This window comes from Macaca thibetana, chromosome 12, assembly GCF_024542745.1.
Source record: "Macaca thibetana thibetana isolate TM-01 chromosome 12, ASM2454274v1, whole genome shotgun sequence".
Taxonomy (NCBI): Eukaryota; Metazoa; Chordata; class Mammalia; order Primates; family Cercopithecidae; genus Macaca; species Macaca thibetana.
This window is the reverse complement of record NC_065589.1, coordinates 18,966,508-18,991,101: the sequence shown is the minus strand read 5'-3', so window position 1 is coordinate 18,991,101 and position 24,594 is coordinate 18,966,508. Positions and strand designations below refer to the sequence as shown.

The 24,594-nt window shown below is 41.2% G+C and overlaps 1 protein-coding gene across 3 annotated transcripts in view; it reads right to left on the bottom strand.

Annotated features, from left to right (window-relative positions):
- Nucleotides 1-24,594, bottom strand: part of SCG2 (secretogranin II) — a 468,897-nt gene that overhangs the window by 50,775 nt on the left and 393,528 nt on the right. Inside the window, exon 1 of one of the 3 annotated variants that reach the window (XM_050752156.1) lies at nucleotides 19,035-19,044. The exons of the other annotated variants lie outside the window; for them this stretch is intronic. The gene's annotated coding sequence lies outside the window, so the exon portion shown is untranslated. Of the gene's footprint in view, nucleotides 1-19,034; nucleotides 19,045-24,594 lie in introns of those variants that run through there. 3 annotated transcript variants of the gene reach the window in all.

Here is a 24,594-nt window from a genome sequence, read left to right as displayed (position 1 = left end):
GCCTGGGAGCTGGAGCTTGCAGTGAACCGAGATTGCCCCAACACTCTCCAGCCTGAGTGACAAGATCAAAACTCTGTCAAAAAAAGAAAAAGAAAAGAAAAGCCACCTCATGTGAAGATGTAAGGCCCCTATTCCAAGCTGATGCATGATACATGATTCCATGTATCAGCAGGTTCTATTTCTAACAGTTTGTGTTTTCAAAGGAGTGGAGAATGTCTCGCCTCTGGCATGAGTACAATAATAAAAACAGACAGAAAGATCGTTAGTGATATGACTCAGCAACATTCCTCTTTTCCCATCTGAGCTCTGGAAAAAAGAAAAAGAAAAGAGCCACCTCATGTGAAGATGTAAGGCCCCTATTCCAAGCTGATGCATGATACATGATTCCATGTATCAGCAGGAATAGTTCATATTTGTTTTATGAACAAGGTTAAAGATGAAGTATGACCCCATTCAAGTCACCAGGGTGGGGGCAGGGGTTTAGTGGAAAAAGTCCCCGAGTGACAACAGGAAACCTAGCTTCTGTTCTGACCTTTCTTCCCACCTCCTCCTCTAAGGCCAACTACGCAATCTTGGACACACATGTGTCTATGGGCCTTAGTTTGCTCTACTGTGCAGTGAGGGTACTGGACTACATCTCTCAGATACCTTCCTCTAAGTCCATCGAAACTGGTCCGTGACCAGGACGAAGTCAGCAAATAAAAGGGTTGGAGTTTAGAACTGAATACAGTCCAATCTCTTTATTTTGCAAGCCTGAGTAATCCCTAATAGAAGCACCATGTCAGCAGTCAGAGAATGGAGCAATGAATTCTACTCAGAAGGAAGGTAAGGCTACAGTAATAAGGCACAGGAATAGCTGAAACAAACTCTCAAACTCTTCCAATAGCACAATGATGGTCAGCCCTGAGAAGGTCCATTAATGACCAGAGTACCAGAAGACAGCTTGGGCTCAGATTACCCCACCCTACCAGATTGTTAGTTCCTTGAAAAATGTCACTAAGTTTTGTTCACAGTTGAATATTCAGGACCCACCACAGTGCCTAGAACATAGAAAATGTTCCTTTAATGCATGGTAATTGAATGAACAGATAATAATTGCCAATATTTGGTACTAACCGAGTGTGAGAAACTATTCTAAAGGTTTTATATTTGCCAACTCAGACAGACCTTGCAAAATGCATATGTGGCAGATACAGCAATGATCCTGTTTGTGAGATCAGGAAGCTTACACATATAGTACATGATGGGAACAGGCAACCTTGTTCAAGAATCCATGCTCCTCACCACTACAACGTTCTACTTCTTAAATGAATGAATGAATGAATGAATGAATGAATGATGGAATACATGAATGAATAAATCAAATGAGCAAATTGGAAGACCATCCACCATGATACTGACACTTGAGTTCATTTGGTAATGGTTACATGGACAGTTCTAGGCATGGAAAAGCACAGGGGCCAATGAGGGTCTTCACTGAGAAATCTAAGTTTCTAAACAGCTCTGGTGTTAATTTGCTTCATCTCTGTGGGGCTCATTTCCCTTTACCAGATTCCCCCACATATCCCTACATACTAGTCCCTCTAACAACATCCCTTTCACCTTTAATATTCCACATATTCTACATTTTAATATGTGCTGGAAATACTGTATCTCCGCTGGAGGAATGAGGATAGGGGTTTCAAACTTGGAGGGCTCTGAGTTCTCACAGTTAAAGGAGTTTTGAGAACCATGGTCTAGTGGTAATGGCCTTTCCTGCCTAAGGGCATTCAAACTGAAAAGATTTACATTTCATCATTAGCCAAACAAAATAGTTCACAGGGCTGCCTTGGGGCCAGCAGTTTTCAGCTCCAGTGCTATGGTTGGATGCTTGGTCTAAGAATTCCACTGAGGAGGCCCAAGTGATCTCAGAAGAAATTCCTAAATAAAAATGGGAACAGGGCTACTGAAGATAAACCAAGTGGAGTGGTCTAAATTATCTGCAGTACAAAACAAGGGCTCTCAGAGTTGACCTTGGTTATTTAATTTTACTCCAGCTTTTCAAACAAGTTATACCCTAAAAACCTTGTATCAATCTTTATCAATGTTACTTCACCTCTTACACAAGTGATGAATTTAACAAAGATTGTTGGTCTCTTCCTTTCTTTTTTTTGGAGACGGAGTCTCACTTTGTCACCCAGGTTGAAGTACAGTGGCGTGATCTCAGCTCACTGCAACCTCCACCTCCCTGGTTCAAGCGATTCTCCTGCCTCAGCCTCCTGAGTAGCTGGGATTACAGGCACCTGTCACCACACCTGGCTACTTTTTGTAGTTTTAGTAGAGGTGGGGTTTCACCATGTTGGCCAGGCTTGTCTCGAACCCCTGACCTCAGGTGATCTGCCTGCCTCAGCCTACCAAAGTGCTGGAATTACAGGCGTGAGCCACTGTGCCTGGCCTGGTCTTTTTCTTAGTTTTAAGAAATGCAAAGGATTTGAATTTGAAAGTAAACTTTCCTATTTTCATCATTTTGCAATCTGCTAAATATTAATAGAGTCAGAGCTTCTCCTTAACAAGGATAACATCTGTCATTTCCTTGGGTCTTGTTTTCCTTTGTAAGAGCTCCACAAGCAACCTCCAAAGGAAAATTTCCTGAATGTAAAACAATGGGAGCTTACCACAGGGAGACATAACACTTGCTGCATTGAAATTGAACAGCCCTGCATGTGTCCAAAGGAAATGGATAATGACCAATAAAGAAGAAGGGCAAGCACAATAATAACAGAAAAGAAGTTCACTGAAATTTGTAGTTCTATGAAAACAGGCTTACCAAACATCTGCAGTTGAAAAGTTAAAAATGCTCTGAACTAATATTAAGCCCCACATGAAACTTCTGTCCTGTTACGGCCTGTGAGTCAACATATTCTCTTTCTGTAAGCCTGTGAGGCTTGGGTTATCTGCATGTTAAAAAAAAAAAAATATATATATATATATATATATATATTTTAAAGTTGCCTCCAGTCAGTTCAATTTGGGGAATGTTTTTTTCCATTTGTATATCCCAAGTCATCTAAAGACATGTAACTTAGAACACTTGCATTTATTTATTTACTTATATAATTTTTTGGTATATATTTAAGGTATACAACATGATGTTTTTATACAAATAGAATGCTTTATTTATTTATTTATTTATTTTTGAGATGGAGTCTCGCTCTGTTGCCCAGGCTGGAGTGCAATGCCGCCATCTTGGCTCTGCAACCTCTGCCTCCCAAATTCAAGCAATTCTCCCACCTCAGCCTCCAGAGTAGCTGGGATTACGGGCACCCACCCTCATGCCTAGCTACTTTTTTGTATTTTTGTAGAGATGGGGTTTCACCATGTTGGCCAGGCTGTTCTTGAACTCCTGACCTCAGGTGATCCTCCCACCTCGGCCTCCCAAAGTGTTGGGATTACAGGCATGAACCACGGTACTTGCTTTTAATCTGTTCAGTAAAACATCAGTTTACTAAGCTGCAACTAATTAGAGGTTTTCATTAAGCAAGTTTTGTTTTGCTTCAAATGATTACTTTGAGACAAGGCTCTGAATTGTCAGAGACATTTAATTTGAATCATTTACAGTATATTAAAACTCAAGCAGAAAAGTGGGTTCATACACTTTTATCCACATGTACTTAGAAAAATTTTAGTGATAAATTAAAGGAAATAGAACACTAAATGCCCTGAGCATTCTAGTTAAGAGGTTTTAAAATAAAAGACTATATTTTATTTTTGAAGGTTTTTTGTTTTTGTTTTTGTTTTTGTTTTGTTTCATTTTTTAGAGACAGAGTCTCACTCTGTTGCCCAGACTGGAGTGCAATGGTGTGTTCACAGGTCACTGTGGTTTTGGATTCCTGGGCTCAAGCAATCCTACTGTCTCAATCTCATTTTTTTTTTTAATTAAAAAATGTTTCCATTGATGCATCATTGGTGTACCTAGTTCTGAGATATATGTGATAATTTAATATACTCATATGGGTTGTAAAGATCAAATCAGTAGACCAGACATACTGGCTTACGCATGTAATCCCCACACTTTGGTAGGCCAAGGAGGGAGGATTGCTTGCGGCCAGGACTTTGAGACCATATTGGGCAACATAGCGAGAACTTGTTGCTATGAAAAAATGTTTTTAAAAAAATTATCTGGATAGGATGGCGTGCACCTGTAGTCCCAGCTACTCAGGAGGCTGAGACAGGAAGATCACATGAGCCCAGGACTTCAAGGCTGCAGTGAGCTGTGATTGCACTATTGTGCTTCAGCTTGGGCAACAGAGCAAGCCCCCATCTCTAAAAATAAACAATAAGAAAAACTAAATAAAAAGATCAAATTGGTGTAGTTGGGTTATCCATCACCTAAAATATTTCAACACTTGATTTTGGAACCAGGGAATGTCACCTCTTTCAGGGCCCCATGGATGAGATTTTGACTGTAACACATTTCCTTCCGGAAAAACTTCTCACATCAAAAAAAAAGAAAAATAAGGTCAATCCTGTTGGACAGAGGCTCTTTTACTCCTAACAATGCTTTCTGAATCAGCTTTATAATAAAAAATACAATTGGTGGCAGGCAGAAGATAGAGAGCAGAAAAGAAGGGGGAAAGGCCAGTTTGCTGAGAGGGTAAGGAGCGGATAAAATCAGTTCCCTCAAAATAAACAGGGAGCTGGAGGCCGGACGGAGCCCCGCTCAGCATGTCATCTGCATCCACTGGGCAACACGTTGAGGTAGACTCAACTGAACCTTGAACACCCCCCAGAGAGATTTGTGCTCTGTCTGGCACTCTGGTAGTATATTTCCATGTCTGTATAGATTCCTTGTCTGGGTTTCTTTTATCCGATTGCAGCTTCTGTCAAAAAATCAGAGTGGAGAAATGAGCTGCTTGCAGTCAGACAGTTAGGGAATGACCTTGGGCAACTCGTTTCATCTCAAGTTTCATTTCCACACCAGGATATGAGAATCACATGAAAAAAAAAAAAAATAGTGCAGGGCACATGTCAGGTGCGCCTCATATAAGTTCATTTCTTTTCCAAAGCTCTAAGTAGGAAATATCTGGTATTGGGAGGCAACGTGGGTTCTTCCGTGAACCCAGAAAATCTGAGACAGGTCTCAGTTAATTTAGAAAGCTTATTTTTCCAAGGTTGAGAACACACTGGTGACACAGCCTCAGGAAGTCCTGACATGTGCTCAAGGTGTTCAGGACACAGCTTGGTTTTATATACTTTAGGGAGACATGAGACATCAATCAATATATGTAAGAACTACATTGACTTGGTCTGGAACAGCGAGACAACTTGCAGCAAAGGCAGGAAGACTCAAGCAAGGAGGGAGCTTCCAGGTCACAGATGAGTGAGACACAAACCGTTGCATTCTTTTGAGTTTCCAATTAGCCTTTTCAAAGGAGGCAATCAGATATGCATCCATCTCAGTGAGCAGAGGGATAACTTTGAATAGAATGGGAGGCAAGTTGGGCCTTTACAGTTTCCAGCTTGAGTTTTCCTTAGTGATTTTTAGGGGCCCAAGACATTTCCCTTTCACATTTCCCTTCTACTTTCTATAGAAGGAAGTTGACTTAGGTTGGGATCTCTGGGACCAGACTTTGGAATGGAGAAATGCATGCAGAAGCTTCAGTGAGACGTAAGGAAATGAAGAAGGCAGGAATGGGCAGACAGAGAAGTTGGCTGGAAACCTGATGGCCCCTGCAGCCTCTGTCTTTCCTGTGGGAAGCTCTGGAGCTAAGAGCACCTCTCAGAGTTTTTGCAAAGGAAGACAATGGGGACAGGACTTGTATTCCCACCCCATCCAGTCATTGGCCATAGACCATCTGGGCAGAAAAGGCATGGCTTTGGGTGAGGCAGTTGTCTGAGACTGAGAGCAGTGTCCACAGAGGAGCGCAGCTATGAACTGTAAGCAGTTGCTATTCCCAGCAGTCAGGGAATGGGTATATTCACCCTGAAGTAGGGACCTGGGTGGAGCACCTCGATATTCACTGCAGTCCACCCCTTGGGCCACCCAGACTTATCTGTGTCATATCATAAATTTGATCCATCTGGGAACAGTTTCTTCAGGATTCTAGTTGGTCTTGGTTTCTGGGGAACTTAAGTGTTCGTGAGACAAACTCTAGCTCCTGCTGCTGCATTTGACCTTGAGGTCATAACTGAAATTCTCATTTCCTCTCCATCACCCATTTGAGATTCCGCTCACCCTCAGCTGATGCCTCTACCAAGCTGGGTGACTCAGCTGGCGGGCTGATACAAACTCTCATATCTGAGGATTGGAGCAGCACAGTATTCAGTATAGAACTTCTGCTTTGCCCCCACAAAGGGAACAACATTGACTTAACACTTTCCCTCTCTTCCTCGCCACCTCCTGACTTTCTCCTGCCCATCGTGAAGAGTAACTCATATAATTGGAAAGTCTAGGGAGAGGCTGACATTCATTGGACCATCTTAACCATAACCTCTGCCTTGAAAATCACTCAGTGCTGGACCATCTCTATGTTTTTAACCCTCTCACCATCCTGGACCTATCTACAGTCCCAGAACTGTAGACGTTACCACTTCTAGTCTGATACACATTGCAGTTAAGCTAAGCCTTGATATGCTGGAGTAAAAGCACCAAAATTTCAGCAGCTCAAAAAAAGTTTATTTCTCCCTCTCCAAAGGCTGCTTTGTGTCTGGGAATCTCTCCGACATCGTTGCTCCAGATCCTAGGCTGCTGCATTCTTGTGGCATCTCCACCAGGCACAAGACTCAAAGGTTCACCACAACAGAATAATAGAGTGTTGGAGAGCTGCCAGGTGTCAGGTGGTCAATTAACACAATGCACCAAACTGAAAGTAATAATTAAGCCTTTATTTACTTGCTGTGATGTGACTCTACATGTGACAAAAGGTGCCTGATCCCACAGCCTTCCATTTTGCCCAGGGAACGGCACCAGGCTAGGGTCAGATGACATGCAACCCAGATTGAGGGGAAGCGGAGAGCCTCCCTGAACAAAAGCCTCCTGTCATTTTTGGCTCTTGAGGGCTGGGAGGAGGAGGAGGGAAGGCTAGAAGTGGGAAAATACTGAGTCAGAGTAGAGAAAAGTGTTTTTAATTCCCACCCCTTTTTGAAGGCCTCCAAATGGGAGACTCCTAGACTATAAATGCAAACATGCATAACAGCTCTAACTGGGGGTTGAGGAGTCTTAGCCGTTTCTTAATTTATTTACTTATTTATTTATTTATTTATTTATTTATTTATTTTATATTTTGAGACAGAGTTTTGCTCTTATTGCCCAGGCTGGGGTGCAATGGCGCAATCTTGGCTCACTGCAACCTCCACCTTCCAGGTTCAAGCAATTCTCCTGCCTCAGCCTCCCAAGGAGCTGGGATTACAGGCATGTGCCACCACATTCATCTAATTTTTTGTGTTTAGTAGAGACAGAGTTCCACCATGTTGGTCAGGCTGGTCTTGAACTCCTGACCTCAGGTGATCCACCCACCTCGGCCTCCCAAAGTGCTGGGATTACAGGCATGAGCCACTGTGCCTCGCTGGGAGCCTTATTCCTTAAATACAACTTCCTCCAAAGACTGCAGTGCACCAGCCATGCACTACGTCTGGTATGAGGAGGGCAGCCTCACCCACCTTCAGTAAGGCCTACCAGGTAAAGCTTTTGTAGTTGCCTGTGGTTCAGCCTATCCATCACACTGAGGATTCTGGCTTCAGCCCAGAGGTTACCATTTCAATTCCTGCTACAGCCTATTGGCCAGAGCTAGTCACATGGTTCTGCCTGACTTCAAAGAGGGCTAAGAAATGTGGACTTCCATGTGTTAAGGAGGAGACGGAAAATGGCAATATTGAGGAACACTAGTAATGTCTACCCCAGTGCAGGAACCAGACTTCTCGGGCCTGGCCAGCAATCAGTATTTGCTATTCTAATTTCTCCTTTTGCAACTGAGCCAGGAGGTCAGAGTCCTCTGAGTCTAGAACCCTAGATTTAAGACAGGGGAGGTGCTGTGGAATTCTTCAGACAAGGGTTTATTATTTTAACAAACAGAACCTGCATTTTAATCCCCTCTTGGCTCTTTATGTTGGGCCTCATTTGCTTAGAACTCATGAGACAGGCGAGCAGCCGCCTCCTCCAAATCACCAACACCTGGCAACATGTAGTGTTCGCCACCATCGAAGGGGGAAAGGTGTGCTTGCCCAAGGGAAGGGTGCGCTTTGTGTTTAAGGATCAGCAGATCACAGAAGTAACTACACGGAATTCTGAAAAGAAACTGAAGTTGCTTAATAGCAAACTGTCATCCTTGCAGCTCACCCTGACCCCATTTTGCCTCCCTGCACAGGAAGAGCAGAAGTGTTGACGCTGAGCTCATCCAGCAACCTCGAGACATATAATCTCTTTGACAAATTCGTGAAAGATGCTCTGGAGAAATAACCCAGCTTCCAATGTAATTAGACATAAAGGAGGAAATCAGGAGACATTGATGTGGAGGGGATTGAGTTGATTGCAAAGCCCCTTTGCCGAGAGAGATACCTACATAAATCAACTGAATGGGAGTGATTTTGCCCTTGTTACACTATACTGGGGACAAAAGCATGAATTGAATTCTTATTGAGCCATATTTTCTTTCTTCATCCTTTTCTATGTTTATCTTTTGCTTTGAATTCTTTGTTTTTTCCTTTTGACAGCAGGATACAGCCATATTTCCTTTGCAGAAAAACTTGCTTTTTATGATTCAAAATATTAGGGTAGCAACTATATTTTTTTAAAATCTATATGTAGACAAATTCCTTGAGGCACTATTACTAACATCAACCAATTTTGTCTCTGGATGATGAGATTTCAAGTGATTTTTTTTGCCAATTGTACTAGGTTCCTTCGAGAGTGATTTATACTTTATTCTGTTGGGGACCCAGGGATTCTCTTATATTAAATCCAGTTTTTATGTTAATTTCTTAACTTAGAACCCTGAATTAAGTTGGTGGTCATATCAGAGCATGCAGCAGCCTGGAACAGAATTAGTTTCAATTTGTCACAGGATACTGTTTCTTCCCCAGGTAGACAGTTCATTTTCTTGTCACTTCTCCAATCTGGTGGGCAAAGATTTTCTCTCCTCTTTTCACAGATGGACTGTATCACAGCTCCACCTTGGAGCCTTTTTCTCTGCTCCCCAGTGGGCATTAAATCCCCAGTCCCTAGAGTCTACATCCAGAGAGGGTCCCTGGAAAATCAGCTTCTCCTAATGCTTCCCCTTTGGCTTTGCATTTCTTCTTAATCTCTGAAAAGTCATTTCTTTCAAACTCAAATAAGTATTTATTGTAATTGAACCAGTATTTCAATTACTTGTAGTGAGAAGAGTTTCTACACCCATTCAGTCCTCCTTCTTACTGAAATTGCAACTATAGGTAACATTTATGTTGTGGATTGAATGCTTACATTCCTCAAAATTCATATGTTAAAGCTGTAATCTTCAATTTGACTACATTTGAAGATAAGGCCTTTAGAAAGTAATTAAAGTTTAATGTGGTAATTACAGTGGGGGGCCCAATTCTGACAGGATTAGTGTCCTTATAAGAAGAGAGACCAGAAAGCTCACTCTCTCTCCACACCAACACAGGGAGGCAAGGTCATGTGAGGACATAGTGAGAGATGGCCATCTGGAAGCCAGAAACTAAATCGTTTCATATGCTGATCTTGAACTTCCCAGTCTCCAGAACCGTGAGAAAATAAATTGGTTATTTAAGCCACCCAATGTTTTGTTATGGCTGCCTAAGGAGACTAAGACCAATTATTTCGACCTGTTGTTCTACCTTCTCAAACTTTCTTCAATGAGAATGTGTTGCTTCGGTGAAGGTTCTAAGTTCTGTTCAGTAAATATTTCTGGCTCTCTGCCTTCTGAGCACACTTGGAGTTGCACTCCCCTATCTTGAAGTTAGGGCATGGCCAGGAGACCATCTGGCCAATGAAAAGAGCCAGGTCATAATTCATCTCATTCCCTTCCTCCAGTGGGGCAATCCTGAAAACACATGATGTTGACACAAAGTTTCCATCATCCAGGGTCTTTGAGTGACTACCCATTAGCACAGACTTCCTGTCTGACAGACATCGATTGAAAAATAGATATATGATTGCTGCAGTTATTTGTTACTACAGCATGGCCCGGCCTACCCTGACTAATATACCTTCTAAATCACAAAGAAATAAATGTGTAAACCTTTTACAATTTAAATAACATCTGCTTTTAGATAGAATTAGACTGTACTTAGAACAAATTAAGCCATATTGGTTATCATCTACCTCATGGGGAAAAAGTGCAATAAAATATACCCCCAGCCCAAACGTGCATTATACTACTTTGTCTTCCATTGTTGATAATATTCTTTTGAACTCAGGTATCTCTATCTCTATCCAGGCTCTTCCTAAGTGATCATACACTCAAGAAGGATAAGTCATTAAGAAATTTTTAATCAAGAGTAGCTTAACATGAATACTGCATGAGCTCCATTATTACTAGATTACTGAATTGCTGAAGGACAAAGACACAGGAAAAGCCATTGAGTAAGCTGCCATAGTAGAGGGTTTGGGACAATTAAGTAATGAATCTTCTAGGAATAAAAAATGAAAGGTGATTTAAAAAGAAGGTCAAAATGTCTTCACAACATTAATCAAGGAAGACTCCAAGACTGTTCAAAAAGAATGTAGTGAATGTTTTTTTCTATGGGAAATTACTTGTCCTATTTATGCATCTTACAAATCAGAAAATTCTAGAGGAAGAAATAGAGTGTAAGATGTGCCACTTAGAAGGAGGCAGCCAAGCAGCAGTGGGAAGATGCAAATACTTGCTGTATGTCATAAGGAACAATTACAGGCCCCTCATAAGAAATGCAACACAACTTCCCTCTGAACTCAGTAGTCCTCATTTTACATAAAGTATGAATAAAACATTGGGCCCTATTTCCAGAACAACCTGTTATAAAAATGGCATCAGTGAAAGAAATGGGGAAGGCAGGAGCAGTCAGGCAGTTATGCTATGAATGTCATAGCACAAATTTTTCCACTAAAAGTAAATGCCCCACATAAAAATGCTCCACTTCACAGTAGCTACTCTGTGTTGTAGCTTCTGTGAATCAAGCTTGGGCTATAAATGCATAAGAGTGGACAACAGTGTGCCTTGCTAATTGCCACCTTCTCCAATTGGCATGGAGCCTGGTAGAAAAAAAAATACTATTTGCAGCTCCCTATTAAAAGCAAATCTCCTTGCAAATGTTCTCTGGAATATACCATTTTTCTTCTTTATTTCCAAAACATATGGAAGGTGACAAGATACTCTTGCCTCACCCACTTCTGCTGACAGGATTCTATATTAATTCCTTGGTAGGGATACTCAAAGTTACAGAAATAGAGAGCACATGGAGCCTCAGAAATGACAATATTAGGAAAATCCTGAAGTACCTGAATAAGTTTAGGTCGGCCCCTTTCTTCAAGCTTTTCATCTTTCTCACTTAACTGCTTCTAAGACAGAGTTTTGTTGACTTCTTTGTGACTTCCAGACCCAAAGTCCTCTGCTTTCCTGCTGGGTCCAGCCCACTCCTGTCATCAAGCTTGGTCTATTTCCTTCCCTCTCCAATTCAGACCACAGGATCCACCACCGCAAGCAAGATGCTGCCAATACCCTCAAGTAGAATTGACACATTTGATGAGGACATTGGAAAGATAGTGGCACAAAGGGCACCAAGGACATTGATACATCAACTCAAAAAGGCATACAGTAAGGAAAGGAGGTTTTCTCATGTAACAAGAAGGGCACTGGTTCAGTCAATGATATTATCAAGGGCAGAGTTCCCTTTCATTCCTGAATCCTTCTATGTTACCTTGTTTTTAGGCTAGTTCACCAAGCATCACTTGTAGATAGGACAGCCTCCCAAGGTAGAAAATAAACCATCTCTCTCTCTCTCTTTTTTTTTTTTTTTTTTTGTTAGACAAGAGTTTCCCTCTGTCACCCAGGCTGGAGTGCAGTGGCACGATCTCGCTTCACTGCAACCTCCAATTCCCAGGTTCAAGCAATTCTCCTGCCTCGGACTCCCGAGTAACTGGGATTACAGGCATGTGCCACCATGCCCAGCTAACTTTTTTTTGTATTTTTAGTAAAGATGAGGTTTCACCATGCTGACCAGTCTGGTCTTGAAATCCTGACCTCAAGTGATCCGACCACCTTGGCCTCCCAAAGTGCTGGGATTACAGGCGTGAGCCACCACACTTGGCCAAACCATATCTTTCTTAAATATTTTTTAGAAGCAAGAAAATATTTCCCTCTTTGTGGAAACCCCCTCATTGCCTGGAATTATATCACATGCTCATGCTCTTGCCCAAATTAGTCACTGGTAAAAGAAACACCGTGATTGGTTTAGACTGATAAGCATCAGGGCCATCCTCCCCTGAAGTAGATGTCTCATCTGAGAAGAGTAGTTACTAAACAAAAACCGGGTTCCATTAGGAGGAAGGAAGGGACAAGAGTGGTGTGTGGTGTAAGTAATCAATCATGCAATTCTAGTTCAGTCCAACCATCTGCCTTTCCTCCAGCCTGTCCATCGACCTCTGCTGGCGAAATCTTGGAGCGTGTATAACAGGTGCTCACTAATGACAGTCTGACACACAGGACTTTATCACTTCCTGACAGTGTATCTAGTCCTGTCTCCTTCTCCATTCCCCAAAGGGAGTGTTTTAAACTTCTGTGTTGCTTCATCCCCTTTCACTCACATCTCCCCCCATCTACTCCCTGAAAATTGTCTCACCTCCCACTTCACAAGGAAAATGGGTGATATCAGACAAGAGTTCCATTGATTTTCTAAACAGCCCTACAAATGTACCCACTGGAACCCAGCCTGCTCCTTCTTTCCTGTCACAATGGAAAAGCTGTTTCTTATCCTAAATCCACAGTAAATCCTTTTACCTCTACTATGGACCCTATTCTTTCTCCCTTTTCTGGCACCCTTTTGTCAGTAGGCGCCCTCTCTACTCTATTTTCAATCTCTCGTTCACTGCCTGCTTAATTCTAACAGCATGGGATTCCATCAGCATGCTCAACTGCAGCCAATTTTTTAAAAGAATAAATCCCTCCTTTGTTCCATATCCCTACCAACTCCCACTCTATCTCTGTTCTCCCCTTCACAGGCAAAAACTTCTTGAAAGACTAGTCTCCACTTCCTGTCTCTTCTTCCTTGCTTCCATTCACACCCTAAACCATTGCAATCTGGAATCTATGCCCATCTTTTCACAAAAGCATCCTCACAGTGCTCCTAATGACCCCCTCACCCTTAACCCAAGCTCATTCTGTGACTGTTTCTTACAGACCTCTGCTGGTCTGAATATCTGTGGCCCCACCAAAATCCATATGCTGAAACTTTAATACTCAATGAGACCAGAGGTGTGGCCTTTGGGAAGCAATTAGGTGACCAGGTCTCCAACCTCACCAGTGGGGTTAATATTCTTATCAAAGAGGCCTGGGGGAGCTTGTTTGCCCCTTCAGCCATTTGAGGACACAGAGAACGGGTCATCTAGGAGGCACGGGCCCTCACCAGACACCGAATCTGCTGGCCCCTTTATCCTGGACTTCCCAACCTGCAGAACTGAGCAATAAATTCTGTGGCTTATAAATTACTCAGTCTAAGGTATTTTGTTGTAGCAGCTGAATGGACTGAGACAACTTCTCAGAGGCACTGAGCATGTTATTGTTCACTTCTCCTCAGGGAAATGCTACTTTTGTATTTTTCTTTTTCTTTTTCTTTTTTTTTTTTTTTTTTGAGACAGAATTTCACCTTTTTGCCCAGGCTGGAGTGCAATAGCGTGATCTCAGCTCACCGCAACCTCCACCTCCTATTTTTTTGTATTTTTAGTAGGGACGGGGTTTCTCCATGGTGGTCAGGCTGGTCTCAGAACTCCTGACCTCAGATGATGCACCCCCCTCAGCCTCCCAAAATGCTGGGATTACAGGCGTGAGCCACCACGCCCAGTCCACTTTTGTATTTTACAACACCACACACCTTCACTTCCTTCCTGCTTCTCAGATTCTGTCTTTATCCTCTGCCCATTCTTTTAGTATTGGAAGGTCGCAAGCTCTGTGCAGGACCCTCTTTTCATTATTCATACAAACTTCCTGAGAGATAAAGGACACTTTTTCCCATGCCTTCAGTGATTGTCTGGGTGGTAGGGAAGTGAGTGTACTGTGGAATAAAACTATCTGGGCTCAATCCCAGATTTTACCACTAACCACTAGCTAGGTACCTTGGGCAAGTGACTTAATTTCTGTAAGCCTCAATTTCCACACCTGTATGAAGGAATAATAATATCTACCTCATAGGACTGTTGTGAGGAAAGAGATAATAAATATAAAGCAATCAATGCCTGTATGTAGTAAGCCTTCAAATGTTACTTTTTATTATTAATTTTATTATACTAATGACGTTCAAACCTGTTTGGTCAAAATCCCTTAGAGACTCAGGAGCCTCTATCCAACTGGATATTCAGTAACTCACCTTGATGTCACATGGACCACTCAAACTCAAGAAATCAATAATTAAAAGGATCATTCCCCCTCCCTTTGCCAAGCGTGTTCCTCTCCCTGAGATCCCTGTCTGTAAGAATGGCAACACCATCCATGTGATTGTCCAAGTTAGAGGCAAAGGATGCATCCCTGTGCCCCGCTTCTCTGTGACCAGTTCCAAATCCTCTGAAATCTACCTCCTGACTCCCCCCAAACACGTCCCATCATCACGGCCACCACTCTGGTTCAGACCATTCTCTCTTGCCTGCATGACTGCTGCAGAGTCAGTGACCCTGAATGACTGTTCATTGTACGATCTCACTCTGAGCAGTTCTTACCTCCCCTTCCTTCCTTCCCTCTTCATGTCCTCCCCTCTCCTTCCAACTTTTATAGAGTGTTTTCTTTCTCAAGTATATGGTACTTTTCATGGCCCCCTCATCTGGCCTGCCGCTCTTCTGCCTTCACCACACCCTGTCTCATGCCGAGTCTTACTTCAAACCTCCCCTTGCATCTCAGGACCTTAGCTGTGGTTCCTCACTCCCACCCGCTGCACACACACTGCAAAGATGACCTGCCTTGTGCTGTCAAACCGCTGTGTGCTCCTCCCCTTTCTAGGGCTTGGATCTCTTCCTCACTAGAACATCAGCGAGGACAAAGTCTTTCTTCCCCATGCAATTCCCAGCATCTCCCACCAGGCTGGGCAATTCAGGGTAACTGTTCAATGGGTGAGTGGTTTTCTTTTCACCTTTTCTTTGATTTTCCTTCTGCCTCCTTTCCATCCCTCCCACCTAACATATTCTGTTTCTTATGTTGGTCCTGCCTGTGTACATCTCAGAAGTTTCTTTAATCAAATCTTGCATCTGAGGCCAGGTGTGGTGGCTCACCCCGTAATCCCAGCACTTTGGGAGGCCGAGGTGGGAGGATCACCTGGGGTCAGGAGTTCAAGACCAGCCTGGCTAACATGGCGAAACTCCATCTCTACTAAAAATACAAAATTAGCTGGGTGTGGTGGTGAGCACCTGTAATCCCAGCTGTTCGGGAAGCTGAGGCAGGAGAATCACTTGAACCCGGGAGGCAGAGGTTGCAGTGAGCCAGGATCATGCCACTGCACTCCAGCCTGGGTGACAGATGAGACTCCATCTCAAAAAATAAATAAATAAATAAAAAAGAAAAAAAATATTGCATCTGTTTAGTCAGGCTTGCACTATAAACATCAGGGAAGCCTTTTAAAATTGTGTGTGTATGCGTGTGTGTGTCTGTGTGTGTGGGTGTGTGTACAGACGGGGTCTCCCTACATTGCCCAGGCTGGTCTCAAACTCCAACCTCAAGTGATCCTCCAGCCTCAGCTTGGAAAAGTGCTGGGATTACAGGTATGAGCCACCTTCCTGGCCACCAGGGAAGCTTTTACAAACATGGTTTCCTGGTTTTGTTTATGAATCTACCAAATCAGAACCTACAGGAAGTTAGATTTTTTTTTAAACATCCCAGGTGATTTTGATAATCAGCTTGTGCTGAGAACCCCTGCTGTCTATAATCCCCAAAAATCATGGCTTACAGATAAATGTTTCTGGATGAAGAATTGCTTAATCAGACTGACTAATCCCGGGTGATGTACTAATGAATTACTATGACATCCTTCCCAGGGAATCTAAAACAACATGGTGCCTTATTCTAATTAAAGCCACTGTCTCCAAAAGCCCCTTTAGATCTGAATTTACTGGAGAGGCTTTTAGGCAGATTGGTGGGAGATGTTTCACCTAATAACTTTATCTAAGTAGTTGTGATGTCCTCATTTCTGGGCCAGCCAGTCAGAAATAGAGATACACAAAGTGTGGAGTTTACAACCTAGGGAAACAAGTACTTACATATGTGGGTATAATGCTGTGAGGTGAAAAGGCCAAAAGAGGCATAAAACAGCAGTGAAACATAGAAGTGCTATTTAAGCTAAGCCTTGAAAGGTAGGCACCACTTAGAATGTGGATTTGGCTGGGGTAAAGAGGATTCCAGGCAATCAGAAGAGCATGAGCAAAGGTCAGGGCAACAGGAAAGCATGTTCAGGAAACAGAACTCCTAGATCAAACTGGAACAAGGAAAGAGGAAGTGGGGTGGAGTGGAGAATATGAGAGATGAAAAATGAGACTGGATAATTAGATTGGAGTTAGACCAGGGCAGACTTTGAATGCTGAATCCAGGACTTAATTACATAAATGCAATGGAGAAGCATTAAAGTTTGATGGGGTTTTGTGTTTTTGTTTATTGGTTATAATGTTTTTGTAAATAGAGGGCTTAGTGCAATTAGATATCCTGTCCCTCAACAAAATATGTTTGAGTGCCAACTAGGTACAGTACTATCTTAGGTGTTAGACATATGGTGGTGAAAAAGAAAAAGTACCAAATACACCAGACAGGCCAGTCTCAGTGGCTCATGCCTATAATCCCAGCACCTTGCATGGCTGAGGCGACTGGATCACTTGAGGTCAGGAGTTCAAGACATGTATATGTATATGTATATGTATATGTATATGTATATGTATATGTCTCTATATATATACACATCTATATATATAATAGCTTGCATTTAGAAGTGGTCAGCATGAAAAATTACATGTATATCATATAAATATACATACATACATATATATATATACACACACACATAAAATAGCTTGCATTTGGAAGTGGTCAGCACGAAAAATTACTTAACAGTTTGTTGCAATGATTCACTTATCAGACAGTCACGGTCTGAGCTAGGGCTGGGAAAACAGATAAGGAAATGAAGTAATGGATTGATGTTTTAAGGATTCACAGGGAGGTTTACAATCAGTCAAAACCAAACTGTTCAATGTTTCCTAAAAAGGGTATATTGGAATTGATTACTATAGAACTTAACCTTCTAAGCCAAAGACTATCATTCCAGGTGGCAACAGACATAGTTACAAGGTCATGAGTCAGGTTTCTGAATAAAGGCAAAATGAACACTTCAGCTTTCTCTTTGGAAATTATGGGACATTCTCCTCTTTCAAATCTGAATCTGCATTAATGGATGTGTACTAAGGCACATGAAAATAAAAATGCCTATTATAGCCTTGTTTTCACACTAGGTAGATGACTTCTGCAATTAAGGATGAAAGAATGTCTGTCATTATATCCTCTAATTCTTGGATTTAAAGACATCACATAAAAGAGTGGAAAAATAGACACTGGAAACTCCAAAAGGTGGAAGGGTGGGAGGGGTGAAGGATGAGAAACTACTTAATGAGTGCAATGTACACAATTCAGACAATGGATACACTAAAAGTCTAGACTTCACTACTATGCAATCTATCCATGTAACAAAACTGCACTTCTACCTCATATATCTATATTTTAAAAACACACACACACACACACACACACACACACACATTCCAAATTCTAAAGAATAACTTAAACCAGAAACTTAAGAGCATTTTGAAAATAAAAAGGCTGGGTGCAAAGGTTCGTGCCTATAATCCCAGCACTTTGGGAGGCCAACGTGGGAGGACCACTTGAGCTCAGTAGATACAGACCAGCCTGGGCAACATGCAAAAGCCCGTCTCTACAAAAAATTTTTTAAAAATTAGCCAGACATGGTGACATGCACCTGTAGTCTCAGCTACTTAGCAGACTGAGATGCAAGGATCCTTTGCAGTGAGCTATGATCATGCCGCTGCACTCCAGCCTGGGTGACAGAGTGAGACATGAGACTCAAAAAAAAAAAAAAAAAAAAAAAAAAAAAGGAGAAAAGAAAAAAAGAAAAGTAATATAAAATGCAACATTTACAAAAATAAATAACGGTATCATGCATACACACCATATGTGAAATATGAATTATTTTTAAAGATCTAACTAACTTTAGGTAGAAATGCTGATTATTTCAAACTGAATCATTCCAACAACTATGATTATAAACCTGATACACGTGTTCCTCAATCTCAATGGGAAATTAGTAGTGAACTTAAATAACTTGGCTTGAGCATACATTTATTTCCACTTTTAAAATGTTTAAGCCAGGAATAATATGGTGGATAAGAGGCAGGACTAGCTTGCATCTCCTGCTCGGACAGACAGAGCAGCATGTGGAGACTCACATCGTGAACTTCTGCTCCGAGAACTACCACAGAAACATACCAGGAAAGCCAAGAGAATCCACAGACCCTTTGGAGGAACTGGATTCCTGCTGCAGGCTCCCTGAGATGCCAAAGAACTGAGTCTCCTTGCTTTCTCAGTGAGGAGGCTGGTAGTCTAGGGCAAGTTCTGAGCCCTGATCACCTGCTACGTGGAAATAAACTTGGTGCTGTTGGCAGGGCACGGTGAGAGTGAGACCAGCCATTAGTACTGCAGGCTGCATGGGAGCAGGGTGAGGCCTGTGGCTGCCGACTTTACCCACTTCCCTGGCAACCTGTATGACTCAGCAGAGGCAGCCATAATCTCCCTGGAAACATAACTCCATTGGCCTGGGAACCACATCCCCATCCCCCACAGCAGCTGCAGCAAACCCACCCAAGGAGAGTCTGGGCTGAGACACACCTAACCCTGCCCCCACCTGATGGTCTTTCTCTACCCATCCTGGTAGCTGAAGATAAAAGTCTCACCTCTTTGGAGCTCTATGGCCCTTCCCATGTCCTGAGAAACCTGAATACTTAACCAGGCAACCCTGGGGCAAATTTGCATCCTTCCTATAGTACTGCAGCTGATGGGTTCTTGAAAGTGCCACCTGCTGGCTGGAGGCCAACCAACACAAAACCAGCATACTAAACAAAAATACAACCAAGAACCCTCACAGAGTCCACTCTGCTGCTACCTCCCCTGGAGCATATGCTGGCGTCCATGGCTGAAAGACCTGAAGACGGATCATATCACAGGATCCTTTGCAGACACTCTCCAGTACCAGCTCAGAGCCCAGTAGCTCCACTGGGTGGCTAGATCCAGAAGAGTAAAAACAATCACTCCACTTTGGCTCCCAGGAAGCCCCATTCCTAGGGTAAGGGGGAGAACACCACATTAAGGGAGCACCCCATGGACAAAATAATCTGAACAGCAGCCTGTGAGTCCCAGACCTTCCCTCAGACATAGGAGAAGGAACCAGAAAAACATTTCTGGTAATATGACAAAACGAGGTTATTTAACACCCTCAGAAGATCACACTAGCTCACCAGCAATGGATGCTAACCAAAAAGAAATCTCTGAATTGCCAGAAAAAGAATTCAGAAGGTCAATTATTAAGCATATCAAGGAGGGACCAAGAAAGATGAAATCCGACTTAAAGAAATCAAAAACATGATACAGGCTGTGAAAGGAAAAATCTTCAGTGAAATAGATAGTATAAATAAAAAATAAACACAACTTCTGGAAATCAAGGACACACTTAGAGAAATGCAAAATGCACTGGAAAGTCTCAGCAATAGAATCAAACAAGCAGAAGAAAGAACCTCAGAGCTCAAATACAAGGCTTTTGAATGAATCCAATCCATCAAAGACACAGAAAAAATATTTTTAAAAAAATGAACAAAGGCTCCAAGAAGTTCTGGACTATGTTAAATGCCCAAACCTAAAAATATTTGGTATTCCTGAAGAAGAAAAATCTAAAAGTTTGAAAAACATATTTGAGGGAATAATTGAGGAAAACTACCAGCCTTGGTAGAGATCTAGACATCCAAATACAAGAAGCTCAAAGAACACCTGGAAAATTCATCACAAAAAGATCATCACCTAGGCACATAGTTATCAGGTTATCTAAAGTCAAGACAAAGGAAAGACTCTTAAGAGCTGTGAGACAAAAGCATCAGGTAACTTATAAAGGAAAACCTATCAGATTAACAGTAGATTTCTGAGCAGAAACCCTATAAGATAGAAGGGACTGGGGTCCTATTTTTATCCTCCCTAAACATAAACAAAACAATTATCAGCCAAAAATTTTGTATCCAGCAAAACTAAGCTTCGTAAATGAAGGAAAGACACAGTCCTTTTCAGATAAACAAATGCTAAGAGAATTTGCCACTACCAAGCTAGCACTATAAGGACTGCTAAAAGGAGCTCTAAATCTTGAAATAAATCCTTGAAACACACCAAAAGAGCCTCCTTAAAGCATAAGTCTCACAGGACCTATGTAACAATAACACAATGAAAAAAAAAGTATTCAGGCAACAAATAGCACGATGAATAGAATAGTACCTCACATCTGAATACCAATGTTGCATGTAAATGGCCTAAATGGTTCACTTAAAAGATACAGAATGGCAGAATGGATAAGAATTCACCAACCAAGTTTCTGCTGTCTTCAGGACACTCACCTAACACATAAGGACTCACATAAACTTAAGGTAAAGGAGTAGAAAAAGATATTCCATGCAAATGGACATCAAAAGTGAGCAGGAGCAATTATTCTTTAATCAGACAGAAAAAACTTTAAAGTAACAGCAGTTAAAAAATACAAACTAGTCCAACAGGAAAATATCACAGTCCTAAATATATGTGCACCTAACACTGGAGCTCCCAATTTTACAAAACAATTACTACTAGACATAAGAAATAAGATAGATGGAAATGCAACTTTAATACTCCACTTACAACACTAGACAAATCATCAAGACAGAAAGTCAACAAAGAAACAATGGACTTAAACTATACCCTAAAACAAATGGACTTAACAGATATTTACAGAACATTCTACCTAACAACTGCAGAATATGCATTCTATTCATCAGCACATGGAATATTCTCCAAGATAGACCATATGATAGACGACAAAAAAAGTCTCAGTAAATTTAAGAAAATCGAAATTATATCAAGTAGTCTCTCAGACCACAGTGGAATAAAAGTAGAATCAACTCTAAAATGAACCCTCAAAACCATGCAAATTAAATAAGTTGCTCCTGATGATTGTTGAGTCTACAATGAAATCAAAATGGAAATTAAAACATTCTTTGAACTGAATGATAATAGTGACACAACTTGTCAAAACCTCTTGGATACACCAAAAGCAGTGCTAAGAGGAGAGTTCATAGCATTAAATGCCTACATCAAAAAGTCTGAAAGAGCACAAATAGACAATCTAAGGTCACACCTTACAAAACTGGAGAACAAGAACAATCCAAACCCAAAGCCAGCAGAAGAAAGTAAATAAGGAAGATTAGAGCAGAACTAAATGAAACTAAAACAAAGAAAAAAATACAAAAGATAAATGAAACCAAAAGCTGGTTATTTGAAAAGATAAATACAATTGATAGACCAGGGCCTGGCATGGTGGCTCACACCTGTAATCCTAGCACTTTGGGAGGCCAAGGCAGGAGGATGGCTTGAGCCCAGGAGTTCATGACCAGCCTGGACAACATAGTGAGATACCACTTCAAAAAAAAAGTTGATAGACCATTAGTGAGATTGACCAAGAAAAGAAGAAAGAAGATCCAAATAAGCTCAATTAGAAATGAAATAGGAGATATTACAACTGATACCACAGAAATACAAAAGATCATTTAAGGCTCCAATGGGCAACTTTACATGCATAAATTAGAAAACCTAGAGGAGGTGGTTTGCCTTGAAATACACAACCCTCCTTGATTAAACCAAGAAGATACAGAATTTCTGAATAGACCAATAACGAGCAGTGAGATTAAAATGATAATAAAAAAAAATTGCCAGCTGGGCACGGTGGCTCACATCTGTAATCCCAACACTTTGGGAGATTGAGACAGGTGGATTGCCTGAGGTCAGGAGTTGGAGACCAGCCTGGCCAACATAGTGAAACCCAGTCTCTACTAAAAATACAAAAAAAAAATTAGCTGGGCATGGTGGCAGACGCCTGTAATCCCAGCTACTTCAGAGGCTGTGGTAGGAGAAATGCTTGAACCCCAGAGGCAGAGGTTGCAGTGAGCCAAGATCCACCATTGCACTCCAGCTTGGGCAACAAGAGGGAAACTCCGTCCAAAAAAAAAAAAAAGCCAACCAAAAAAAAAAAAAAAAAAAAAAACACTCCAGGATGAGACAAATTCACAGCTGTATTCTATCAGACATTCAAAGAAGAATTGGTGTCAATCTTATTGACACTATTCTGCAAGATAGAGAAAGAGGAAATTCTCCCTAAGTCATTCTATGAAGCCAGTATCACCCTAATAACAAAACCAGGAAAGGACTATATCTGTATCTATCTATCTATCTATCTATCTATCTATCTATCTATCTATCTATATTCCTGATGAACATAGATGAAAAAAATCTTCAACAAAATACTAGTGAACTGAATCCAACAGCATATCAAAAAGATAATCCACCATGAACAAGTGGGTTTTATACCAGGGATGTGGGGATGGTTTAACATATAATAAGTCAATAAATGTGATACACCACATAAACTGAATTAAAAACAATCATCTCAATAGATGCAGAAAAAGCATTTGACAAAACCCAGCATGTCTTTATGATTAAAACCCTCAGTAAAATCAGCATGAAGGGACATACCTTAAGGTAATAAAAGCCATCTATGACAAACCCACAGCCAACATTATACTGAGTGGGGAAAAGTTGAAAGCATTTCCCCCTAAGAACTGGAACCAGACTAGGATGCTCACTTTCACCATTTCTAGTCAACATTATACTGGAATTCCTAGCCAGAGCAATCAGACAAGAGAAAGAAATAAAGGGCATCAAAATTGGTAAAGAAGAAGTCAAACTGTCACTGTTTGCTAATGTTATGATCGTATACCTAAAAAACCCTGAATACCCCTCCAAAAAGCTTCTAGAACTGGTAAATGAGTTCAACAATTCTTCAGATACAAAAATAATGTACAGAAATAGGTAGTTTTGCTCTACACCAACAGTGACCAAGTTGAGAATCAAATCAAGAACTCAACCCCTTTTACAACAGCTGCAAAAATACAATAAAATGCTTAGGAATATACCTAACCAAGGAAGTGAAAGACCTCTACAAGGAAAACTAAAAAACACTGCTGAAAGAAATCATAGGGACACAAACAAATGAAAACACCTCTCAGGCTCATGGGTGGGTAGAATCAATATTATGAAAATGATCATACTGCTCAAAGCAATCTATGAATTCAATGCAATTCCCATCAACATACCACCATCATTCTTCACAGAACTAGAAAAAACTATCCTAAAATTTACATGAAACCAAAAAAGAGCCTGCCTGGCCAAAGCAAGACTAAGCAAAAAGAACAAATCTGGAGGCATCAAATTATCGGATTTCAAACTATACCATAAGGCCATAGTCTCTAAAACAGTGTGGTACTGATATAAAAATGGGTACATTGACCTATTTATGTTCTATTTTTGAACAGAATAGAGAACCCAGAAATAAACCCAAATACTTACAGCCAACTGATCTTTGACAAAGCAAACAAAAACATAAAGTGGGGAAAGGACACCCTATTCAACACATGGTGCTGGGATAATTGGCAAGCCGCATGTAGGAGAATGAAACTGGATCCTCATCTCTCACTTTACACAAAAGTCAACTCAAGATGGATCAAAGACTTAAGTCTAACACCCGGAACTGTAAAATTCTATAAGATAACATTGAAAAACCCCTTCTAGATACCGGCTTAGGCAAAAACTTCATGACCAAGAACCCAAAAGCAAATGCAACAGAAACAAAGATAAGTAGATGGGACCTAATTAAAGTAAAAAGCTTCTGCAGACCAAAATAAATAATCAGCAGAGTTAACAGACAACCTACAGAGTAAGAGAAAATCTTCACAATCTACAGATCTGGCAAAGGACTAACATACAGAATCTACAAAGAACTCAAACAAATCAATAAGAAAAAAGCAAACAATCCCATCAAAAAGTGAGCTAAGGACATGAACAGACAATTCTCAAAAGAAGATACACAAATGGCCAACAAGCACATGGAAAAATGCTCAGCATCACTAATGATCAGGGAAATGCAAATCAAAACCACAATGCAATAGATACCACCTTACTCCTGCAAGAATATCCCTAATAAAAAAATAATGGATGTTCGTGTGGATGTGGTGTAAAGGGAACACTTTTACACTGTTGGTGGGAATGTAAACCA